Source organism: Triticum aestivum, chromosome 6D (assembly GCF_018294505.1).
Source record: "Triticum aestivum cultivar Chinese Spring chromosome 6D, IWGSC CS RefSeq v2.1, whole genome shotgun sequence".
Classification (NCBI taxonomy): domain Eukaryota; kingdom Viridiplantae; phylum Streptophyta; class Magnoliopsida; order Poales; family Poaceae; genus Triticum; species Triticum aestivum.
The window spans coordinates 479611406-479620908 of record NC_057811.1 but is presented as its reverse complement, the minus strand read 5'-3'; the positions used below and the strand labels follow the sequence as shown (position 1 = coordinate 479620908).

General features: G+C 46.6%; 1 pseudogene; it reads right to left on the bottom strand.

Annotated features, from left to right (window-relative positions):
- Positions 1–7602, bottom strand: part of LOC123143585 (uncharacterized) — a 17356-nt pseudogene extending 9754 nt beyond the window's left edge.
- Between the last annotated feature and the right edge of the window lie 1901 nt (positions 7603–9503).

Sequence of the window (9503 nt, the reverse complement as noted above, 5' to 3'; positions counted from 1 at the left end):
AGGGGGGGTCCTACTCCCACCGGGAGTAGGACTCCTCCTTTCCTTGTTGGAGTAGGAGAGAAGGAAAGAGGGGGAGAGGAAGAAGGAAAAGGGGGCTGCACCCCTTGTCCAATTCGGACCAGAGGGGGGGGGGGTGCGCGCCTCCTTCCTTTTGGCCTCTCTCCTCTATTCCCGTATGGCCCAATAAGGCCCAATACTTCTCCCCGGCGAATTCCCGTAACTCTCCGGTACTCCGATAAATACCCGAATCACTGGGAACCTTTCCGAAGTGCGAATATAGTCGTCCAATATATCGATCTTTACGTCTCGGCCATTTCGAGACTCCTCGTCATGTCCCCGATCTCATCCGGGACTCCGAACTACCTTCGGTACATCAAAACACATAAACTCATAATATAACCGTCATCGAACTTTAAGCGTGCGGACCCTACGGGTTCGAGAACTATGTAGACATGACCGAGACACGTCTCCGGTCAATAACCAATAGCGGAACCTGGATGCTCATATTGGCTCCCACATATTCTACGAAGATCTTTATCGGTCAGACCGCATAACAACATATGTTGTTCCCTTTGTCATCGGTATGTTACTTGCCCGAGATTCGATCGTCGGTATCTCAATACCTAGTTCAATCTCGTTACCAGCAAGTCCCTTTACTCGTTCCGTAATACATCATCCCGCAACTAACTCATTAGTTACAATGCTTGCAAGGCTTATAGTGATGTGCATTACCGAGAGGGCCCAGAGATACCTCTCCGACAATCGGAGTGACAAATCCTAATCTCGAAATACGCCAACCCAACAAGTACCTTCGGAGACACCTGTAGAGCACCTTTATAATCACCCAGTTACGTTGTGACGTTTGGTAGCACACAAAGTGTTCCTCCGGTAAACGGGAGTTGCATAATCTCATAGTCATAGGAACATGTATAAGTCATGAAGAAAGCAATAGCAACATACTAAACGATCGAGTGCTAAGCTAACGGAATGGTCAAGTCAATCACATCATTCTCCTAATGATGTGATCCCGTTAATCAAATGACAACTCATGTCTATGGCTAGGAAACATAACCATCTTTGATCAACGAGCTAGTCAAGTAGAGGCATAGTAGTGACACTCTGTTTGTCTATGTATTCACGCAAGTATTATGTTTCCGGTTAATACAATTCTAGCATGAATAATAAACATTTATCATGATAGAAGGAAATAAATAATAACTTTATTATTGCCTCTAGGGCATATTTCCTTCAGTCTCCCACTTGCACTAGAGTCAATAATCTAGATCACATCGCCATGTGATTTAAGATCAATAGTTCACATCACCATGTGATTAACACCCAAAGTTCACATCGTCATGTGACCAACACCCAAAGGGTTTACTAGAGTCAATAATCTAGTTCACATCGCTATGTGATTAACACCCAAAGAGTACTGAGGTGTGATCATGTTTTGCTTGTGAGATAATTTTAGTCAACGGGTCTGTCACATTCAGATCCGTAAGTATTTTGGAAATTTCTATGTCTACAATGCTCTGCACGGAGCTACTCTAGCTAATTGCTCCCACTTTCAATATGTATCCAGATTGAGACTTAGAGTCATCTGGATCAGTGTCAAAATTTGCATCGACGTAACCCTTTACAACGAACTCTTTTTGTCACCTCCATAATCGAGAAACATATCCTTATTCCACTAAGGATAATTTTGACCGATGTCCAGTGATCTACTCCTAGATCACTATTGTACTCCCTTGCCAAAATCAGTGTAGGGTATACAATAGATCTGGTACACAGCATGGCATACTTTATAGAACCTATGGCCAAGGCATAGGGAATGACTTTCATTCTCTTTCTATCTTCTGCCGTGGTCGGGCTTTGAGTCTTACTCAATTTCACACCTTGTAATACAGGCAAGAACTCTTTCTTTGACTGTTCCATTTTGAACTACTTCAAAATCTTGTCAAGGTATGTACTCATTGAAAAACTTATCAAGCGTCTTGATCTGTCTCTATAGATCTTGATGCTCAATATGTAAGCAGCTTCACCGAGGTCTTTCTTTGAAAAAACTCCTTTCAAACACTCCTTTATGCTTTGCAGAATAATGCTACATTATTTCCGATCAACAATATGTCATTCACATATACTTATCAGAACTGTTGTAGTGCTCCCACTCACTTTCTTGTAAATACAGGCTTCACCGCAAGTCTGTATAAAACTATATCCTTTGATCAACTTATCAAAGCGTATATTCCAACTCCGAGATGATTGCACCAGTCCATAGATGGATGCGCGCCCCTCCCCCCAAGTCCGAATTGGACAAGGAGGGGGGGCGGCGTCCCCCCTTTCCTTTCCCCCTCTCTCTCCTTCCCTCTCCTCTCCTACTCCAACATGGAAGGGGGGAGTCCTACTCCCGGTGGGAGTAGGATTCCTCATGGGGCGCGCCAAGGGTGGCCGAACCCCTCCCCCTCCTCCACTCCTTTATATACGGGGAGGGAGGCACCCCCTAGAGACACAAGAATTGATCCCTTGGATCTCATAGCCGTGTGCGGTGCCCCCCTCCACCATAATCCACCTCGGTCATATCGTAGCGGTGCTTAGGCGAAGCCCTGCGTCGGTAGAACATCATCATCGTCACCACGCCGTCGTGCTGACATAACTCTCCCTCAAAGCTCGGCTGGATCGGAGTTCGAGGGATGTCATCGAGTTGATCGTGTGCTGAACTAGGAGGTACCGTGCGTTCGGTACTTGATCGGTCGGATCGTGAAGACGTACGACTACATCAACCGCGTTGTGCTAACGCTTCCGCTTTCGGTCTACGAGGGTACGTGGACACACTCTCCCCTCTCGTTGCTATGCATCACCATGATCTTGCGTGTGCGTAGGAAATTTTTGAAATTACTACATTCCCCAACAATCCTCACACTGATAATCGAAGGACTTCGCAGTACCATCTACTGCAAGATGCCTTAACAACTCAATCAAGAAATGCAATTCTGCTTCATAATAGTTAGCATCCTTGTCTCTGTAACGGAAGACATCAAGGATGATCTGATTAGGAACCGACTCCATGTCCTCTAACCATGCCAATCCATGTGTCTTCTTCAAGATTTTCTTAAATAAGGGACTCATATCTTTTTCATCGAACGATCTCCATGCATCAAAGATGCCTACCAGCAAGTTCAACCTAGCCCTTGAAGGCTTGAAAAAAGGATAGTGCAGTATTAGTTCCCGCAGATCCTTCGTCATGACTGGGTCTGACCACCATTTAGCATATTGTCCCATTCCACTCAAGAATATATGAAAAGGTGTTAGGTAAGGCACGTAAATTTGACGATAGATGAATTTCTTCAGCACTTTTGTTGCAATGCTATCAAAATCATTCTCCATCGCCGTGTCCATCTCAGGCGATATTCGAGGTAGTATCTCAAATAATTTGGGACTCTTTGTGATGACTACCTTGCCGTCATAGACATCCATATCTTCTATGCCAAAATTGCCTTCCCATGAGTACCCAGCTCTGTGCTTGCTAATCACATATTCAGTAAGTCCCTGGATCAAGGCGCATTTATCACGCAAAGGTATCATAATTTGCTCCCCAACATGACCATAGACATCCATATTTCTAAGCAAATCAGCGCCAAGAGACTCCTTAAACTCTTCATACCTGAAAACATATATACAACGGTATCTAATTAAACACTAGGATAAAAAAACTGATTTGTATACAACAACAACAACAACAACAAAGCCTTTAGACCCTGCAAAAAAAAAACAAAGCCTTTAGTCTCAAAAAAGTTGGGGTAGGCTAGAGGTGAAACCCATAATATTTCGTGACCAACTCATGATTCAGGCACATGGATAACAAGCTTCCATGCACCCCTTGAATAAATAGTAAAACAAAAGAGAAGGGGTTGAGGCCATTACTTGTTGGGCATTTCAAGAAATCTTAGGTCAAGTTGCTGCATTAAATTCCTTGTGGATTCTGTCACCACCATGTTCAAACTCGTTACAAGTTTCAGCATATAATTCCTGGCAATTTCTGTTAACTTCACCCTCAGCCTGTTTTACAATGTTCAGTACAACGGTATTAAAATCTTGCACACAACTATTGCTTTATTTAATTGCATACAAGATAATTTTGTCAAAATTATACCTTTCGTCACCATTGCAGACTCCCATTGCAAGGTCCTTTGATTGACTCAAGAGATGCGAGTAGAGGATGTACATCTCCCTTGATCCACAACCTCTCATAAGCATGCCCCACAATTGAAAACGGTAATATGGCGCCTTTTCTCCAGATAGAGTGAAGCTATCAAAATAATATTATCTCGATTAGAACCCGTTGAGTAACATGAGGGAAAAACATAGAAAGGCGAGATAAACATACTAATCAAGAAACTCCCAAAACATAGGTAGCAGTGTGGCATTTTTCTTGTCCGCTTGCTGCTCTCTCCTTTTATCCCCGTTGTGGTTCCTCTGCTCATCCCATTGGACCAATTCATCTATGGGTGGAGGAATCAAATCCCCGACAAGATTGGGCATCATTGGCAGAAGGTTCATACCGCCAAGTCTAGGTTCCTCACTCGTGACATTGGCAGAAGAAGATTGGGCTTCATGAGTTGAACACTGCAAACAGAACATTGATGTTTATTGAAACAAAACAAACATGGCAACAAGCACAGAATAACTAATAAAGTCTTAGTCTCCCACCCTCTCATATAAAAGAATGTAGGCCTCGCAACCAAGAACTTCCCGCAAACTTGCTTCTCTGATTATCTTATCGCTTGCATAAAACCAAGACTTGTCATTGCTTAGATGTTCCTGACCATTCATCTTGCTAGCCCTTACATACACAATATAATGACCTCCTTTCCGATCTCCAATGTGTTGAGCAACACCAACTAGACGGTAGGTGTTATTGTCATTCTCGTCAAATATGAAAATTGCAGGAAATAGTGATGAGCAAAGCTGTCGTAGAGCTGTACAGAACTATCGCCCACTCATACATCACAAATACTGGGATGCCAAATTCAAAAATATCCACACCCAGTTCAGCCTAAATAATTGTCTGGAACTACATAAGGATGATTAGTAGCTAGGTAGTGGTTGAAGATCTTCTTTGGTTAGGGAGGGAGCTGGGAATGTATAGAGTTAGTTAATTAATGGTTCATTTTCAAAACTAGGAAGAGAAAGTATGCATGCCTTTGTTTGTCGCCGACGAGGGACAAAAGAATACTATGTCAAAAATTATAGTTCTTTTTCATGTCATGGATCCTAGCTAATCTATCTGCTCCCGCTTTTTCATGCGTATGGACCTAATTAAACTAAGCTAACTTCAATTATACCAGTTTCTATTTTTTAATTTGGACAAACGATTGGTTTTTATTGATTATAGTTTTAACTTTGAGTTATATTTATTAATTAGTTAATGATTCATGCTTGCAAATAGCTGGAGTAGTTCCTAACACTGCGCTATGACTGTGGTTGATGCATGGATCTATATTCAGTCAGTCAAGGAATGTTTTTTCCTACAATAGTCGGTCAAACAATTTTTCAGATTCAGGTAAAATGATTTCTTATCCATCCGAACAAGACTATTAAAAATAGGTAGTGCCTTAATTACTGATGCAATCACATGCATGTGTTAATCTTGCATCTGAAAGGGGATCAAAACTGAAGGGGTTGATGGATGAATGAGTGGGCGCGGCAAATCAATGGGAGACCAAACCACTTCTATAACATAGAATTCAAAAGGCATTAGAAAACAGTACCTTTTGTCCATGTATGGCTGCATATCAAGAATCTCCTTGAAGCGCACATGTCCTTCCAATTTAACATACCCAACAATATTAGGAGCACTTTGTTGCCTCATCAAACTAACCACCATTACATCTGGAGCTCTGGTTATAAGCAGTCTTTTCCTTGCAGCTCTGGAAACTTTTGTTTTTTCCTGTTTCTGGTTATTTTGGTTATCGTCACCACCTGACTCCACGACAGGTTTTGTTTCAGATGTGTTTGTATTAGCTGTATCAGTGCAAGACCGACATAACCAATCAGGTATCAACTCTTTCTCAGTGTACAAAGAGAAGCAATGCTCAATTGATACAGGATCATCACCACCATGCACCTCAGCATCAGCTTTTATTGCTGCTTCTGGAAGCTATAGCATGGTGCTTCCTATGTGGAATTGGCAGTCGGAATAGAAGGGTCCTTTCACGTTTATCGGAACCGTGTACATATTCTGTGCTGGATATAGCACTAGACTCCTCGCCCGCAAAGATAGAATTAACAATTGTGACCTTCTTTGAAGCATCCATTGAAGGTTGACGTGCTTCATCTTCGTGCTTCATCTTCCTCTTCATCTAAACCATGAAGAAAATGTTGGATGAGTTCTTCGGCATCCTCCATTCTGCCGGTATTGAATTGGGGCCACCTTGAGCAGACATATGTAAACAGTTTTCTTTGGTCAAGGAAGTCTTTTGCATTGCTTGAAGCACTTGTGTCGACAAAGAGCTCCTTGAAAAGTGCAGCAATTGGCCCTGTGCAAACGTTTCTTCCCATCATTATGCTGCGCGGTGGGTCAAGGGCCAATAAGCACTGCAGGATGGCATTGAAAAAACAGGTGTTGCCGGCATTCGGCAGCCCCCTGATGACATTACATTTGGCGACGTCCTCCTTGGCTATCTCCTCTGACTGGCATATGGAAACAGGCTCCTTGGTTATGTCCTCCGAGTGAGGGGATGATGGATTGCTGGATCCCTTGTCCTCCGCCTCCACCAGTTTCATCTGCGGTGTCACCACTTCCTTCTTGTCCAAACCATCATCATCCTCCGAGTGAGGAGATGACGAACTGCTGGATCCCTTGCCCTCCACCTCCACCGGTTCTATCTGCTGCGGTGTCACCACCTCCTTCTTGTCCAAACCATCATCATCCTTCGGATCAAGTGTCTTGGTGTTTGGCCCTAACTCAGTTGAAGCTTCTGCTGATTTCGCTGTGCCTTTGTTTTGTGATGGACGATACTTAAAAACCTTGAGAGGAACCTCCTGGTTACACTCACAACAGTAGAGTACATCCGTATTATCGGAGTTGGCAAACCACCGATGCTCAGGTTTCTCCTTGTGATGTGCTCTAACATGGCCCTCTGGCTCGAATCCTGCACCACCACAAAAAAATCTACCGCACTCCAAGCAAACCCAGGAAGCGCTGCTGTTTGGTTTTGCAGGCTCCTTGGCAGCAGCGCGTCTTACTGACATGTTCTTCTTCCTCTCCGTCTTCTCCTGACCACCATAGCGGGCAGACACATCCCTGACCGCATCCATAAGCACACACATCAAACAAAGATCGCAATATTTGGTCCGCAGCCGCTTTTGATTCAACTCAAACATATGCTCACGATCGTAGTGCTGAGTGCACTTAAGCTCCTGCATTGGATCACTAGGAAGGAACATAGAGGATACATGGTGAGCTTGGCCTGGATCGATCGGTCACTAATGGCGCCGCATTGCATCCAAAAAGGAAAGGTTAATTAGGGGGAAAAGCTACCTCGGTCTGGCCAGCGATTTCTGCCGAGACAACCGGGCCTTGGACTTGGACTTGGGCCCCATGGCGCCGCCAAAGCCGGACGAGTGGGTTCGGCGACGCCGGAGGGGCAGGGCGGGTACGGCGGCACGCGGATGCAGCTTCCTGTGAACGCGAAACGAAGGGGAAGGAGGGCTTATCAGGGGCAGCGGCAAATCAGGGGCACAGGGGTCGTGCAATAGAGCTACGCTACGCCCGGTCCATGCGCCGGTGCGCAACGGAGCGCTCGATGCAATGGCACGTTTCGCGCCGGTGCGCAGTGGGCCGGGTGCATACGTTCAACAGGGTGCATCGCGCATAGGGGTCGAAGCATACTTGTCATTTGGACTCGTCAAGCCGCCAATGCCCATGGCCTTGTAGTACTCCTTTAATTACTACTAGGAGTCTATTTTTTTTCTTTTCTTGAATGTAATGTAATGTGCTACCTCCGTACTGGTTTATTGGTTGTCTTTACAATTTGTGTCAAAGTTTGTCGAAAAATCTACCACTAATAAAATGTTGATGCATGTCAACAAAAAGTATACCGTTGGATTCGTATTTGAGCATAGTTTTCAATTATATAATTTTTTGTGACATGCATGAATATTTTGTTATTTAAATCTATGATCAAAATTTGGCACGGAATACAACGGAGAATAATAAACCAAGACGGAGATAGTAATGTTGAAGATATTCCTGGGAGTATATGACAGGTGATTTGGACTTGTGCCCATACAGCAACAACAACAACGTGCCCATACGTCCCGAGCTAGGGTTAGCACTAGTAGTAGTAGTTGTTGTTGTTGTTGTTGTTGTTGTTGTAGTAGTAGTAGGATTTGTGCATGAGTAGGATCATGCGCTACCAAGCCGTGCTATTTATTGCCGGGAGGGGGGGAGAAGGGACGCGGGCGCCCTCCTTAATGACGAGGTTGCCGTCGCGGGTGCACCGACGGAGCGACGTCTCCTGCGGCTCGGGTTTGATCGGGAGGAGCGGCGCCGACCCGGAGGAGCGGGCGCCCGAGGACGGCGTGTCCATGCGCCTCGGCGTCCAGGAGCTTCCGCGGAAGCGAGAGAAGGTGGGCGCCAGGTACACTAGCGGCGGCTCATTGACGCCCTCGATAGGCGCGAGCACGGCGGACAGAGTCCGCCCCGGCGCGCCCTACCATTGTCGGCGACCCTCCGCGTTCTACCCCCCCAGCGCTGGGGCGCCGTAGGTGGACGCCAGCTGCTCGGCGCAGCACCGCTCGAAGTAGGCGGTCCAGAGCGCGTCGTTGTCTACCACGTACCATGGCTGCTGGCGCGCTTGCTCCAGCATGTTCGCCCGGATCGTCGTGATCTCTGCGGCGCGTTCCGTGCCGAAGGGCACTGGAGGCACGGGGATGCCGCCGGCGCTCAGCCGCCATGTGCCGGGCACACGCACCAGGTAGTTGGCCCCTGCAGCAGGTGCGCCTCCCAGTCATGCAGCCAGCGGTGGCTGAAGCCGTTGGCCGCTGCTCCGTCGCCTGGGAACCACTCTGCCATGGCGAGTGCTTGAGGACGGCGAAGAAGAGAGAGGGATGGTCGGCGCTGGAGGCAGGCGAGAGAGAGAGAGATGGATGTGGCGAGTGTGCGACGAGTGGCGATGAAGACAGACTTTTATAGCGGCGAGGGGGCGGCAGCAGTGTGGACGCGCCGCCCGTGTTCAATGAAAGGCTGACCGGCGGCAGCCTTGACATTGATTCGCGCGGGAGCAGAGGCGAGGCGATGAGGACGACGAAGCCTAGTCGCTGACTTCGCGGGTCCACAAGGGTCGGGCGTGGGAAGTTTTGGCACCATTTTCCTTTCCCCCGGCGGCCCCAGTCGACCCCCAGCGTGTTGGGTTCGGTTTGGGTCCGCCGCCGCCAAATTCAGCCTAAACCAGTGAATTTTGGACTCCTGGAAATGCGACTGGACTTTTTTTTGGCACCGA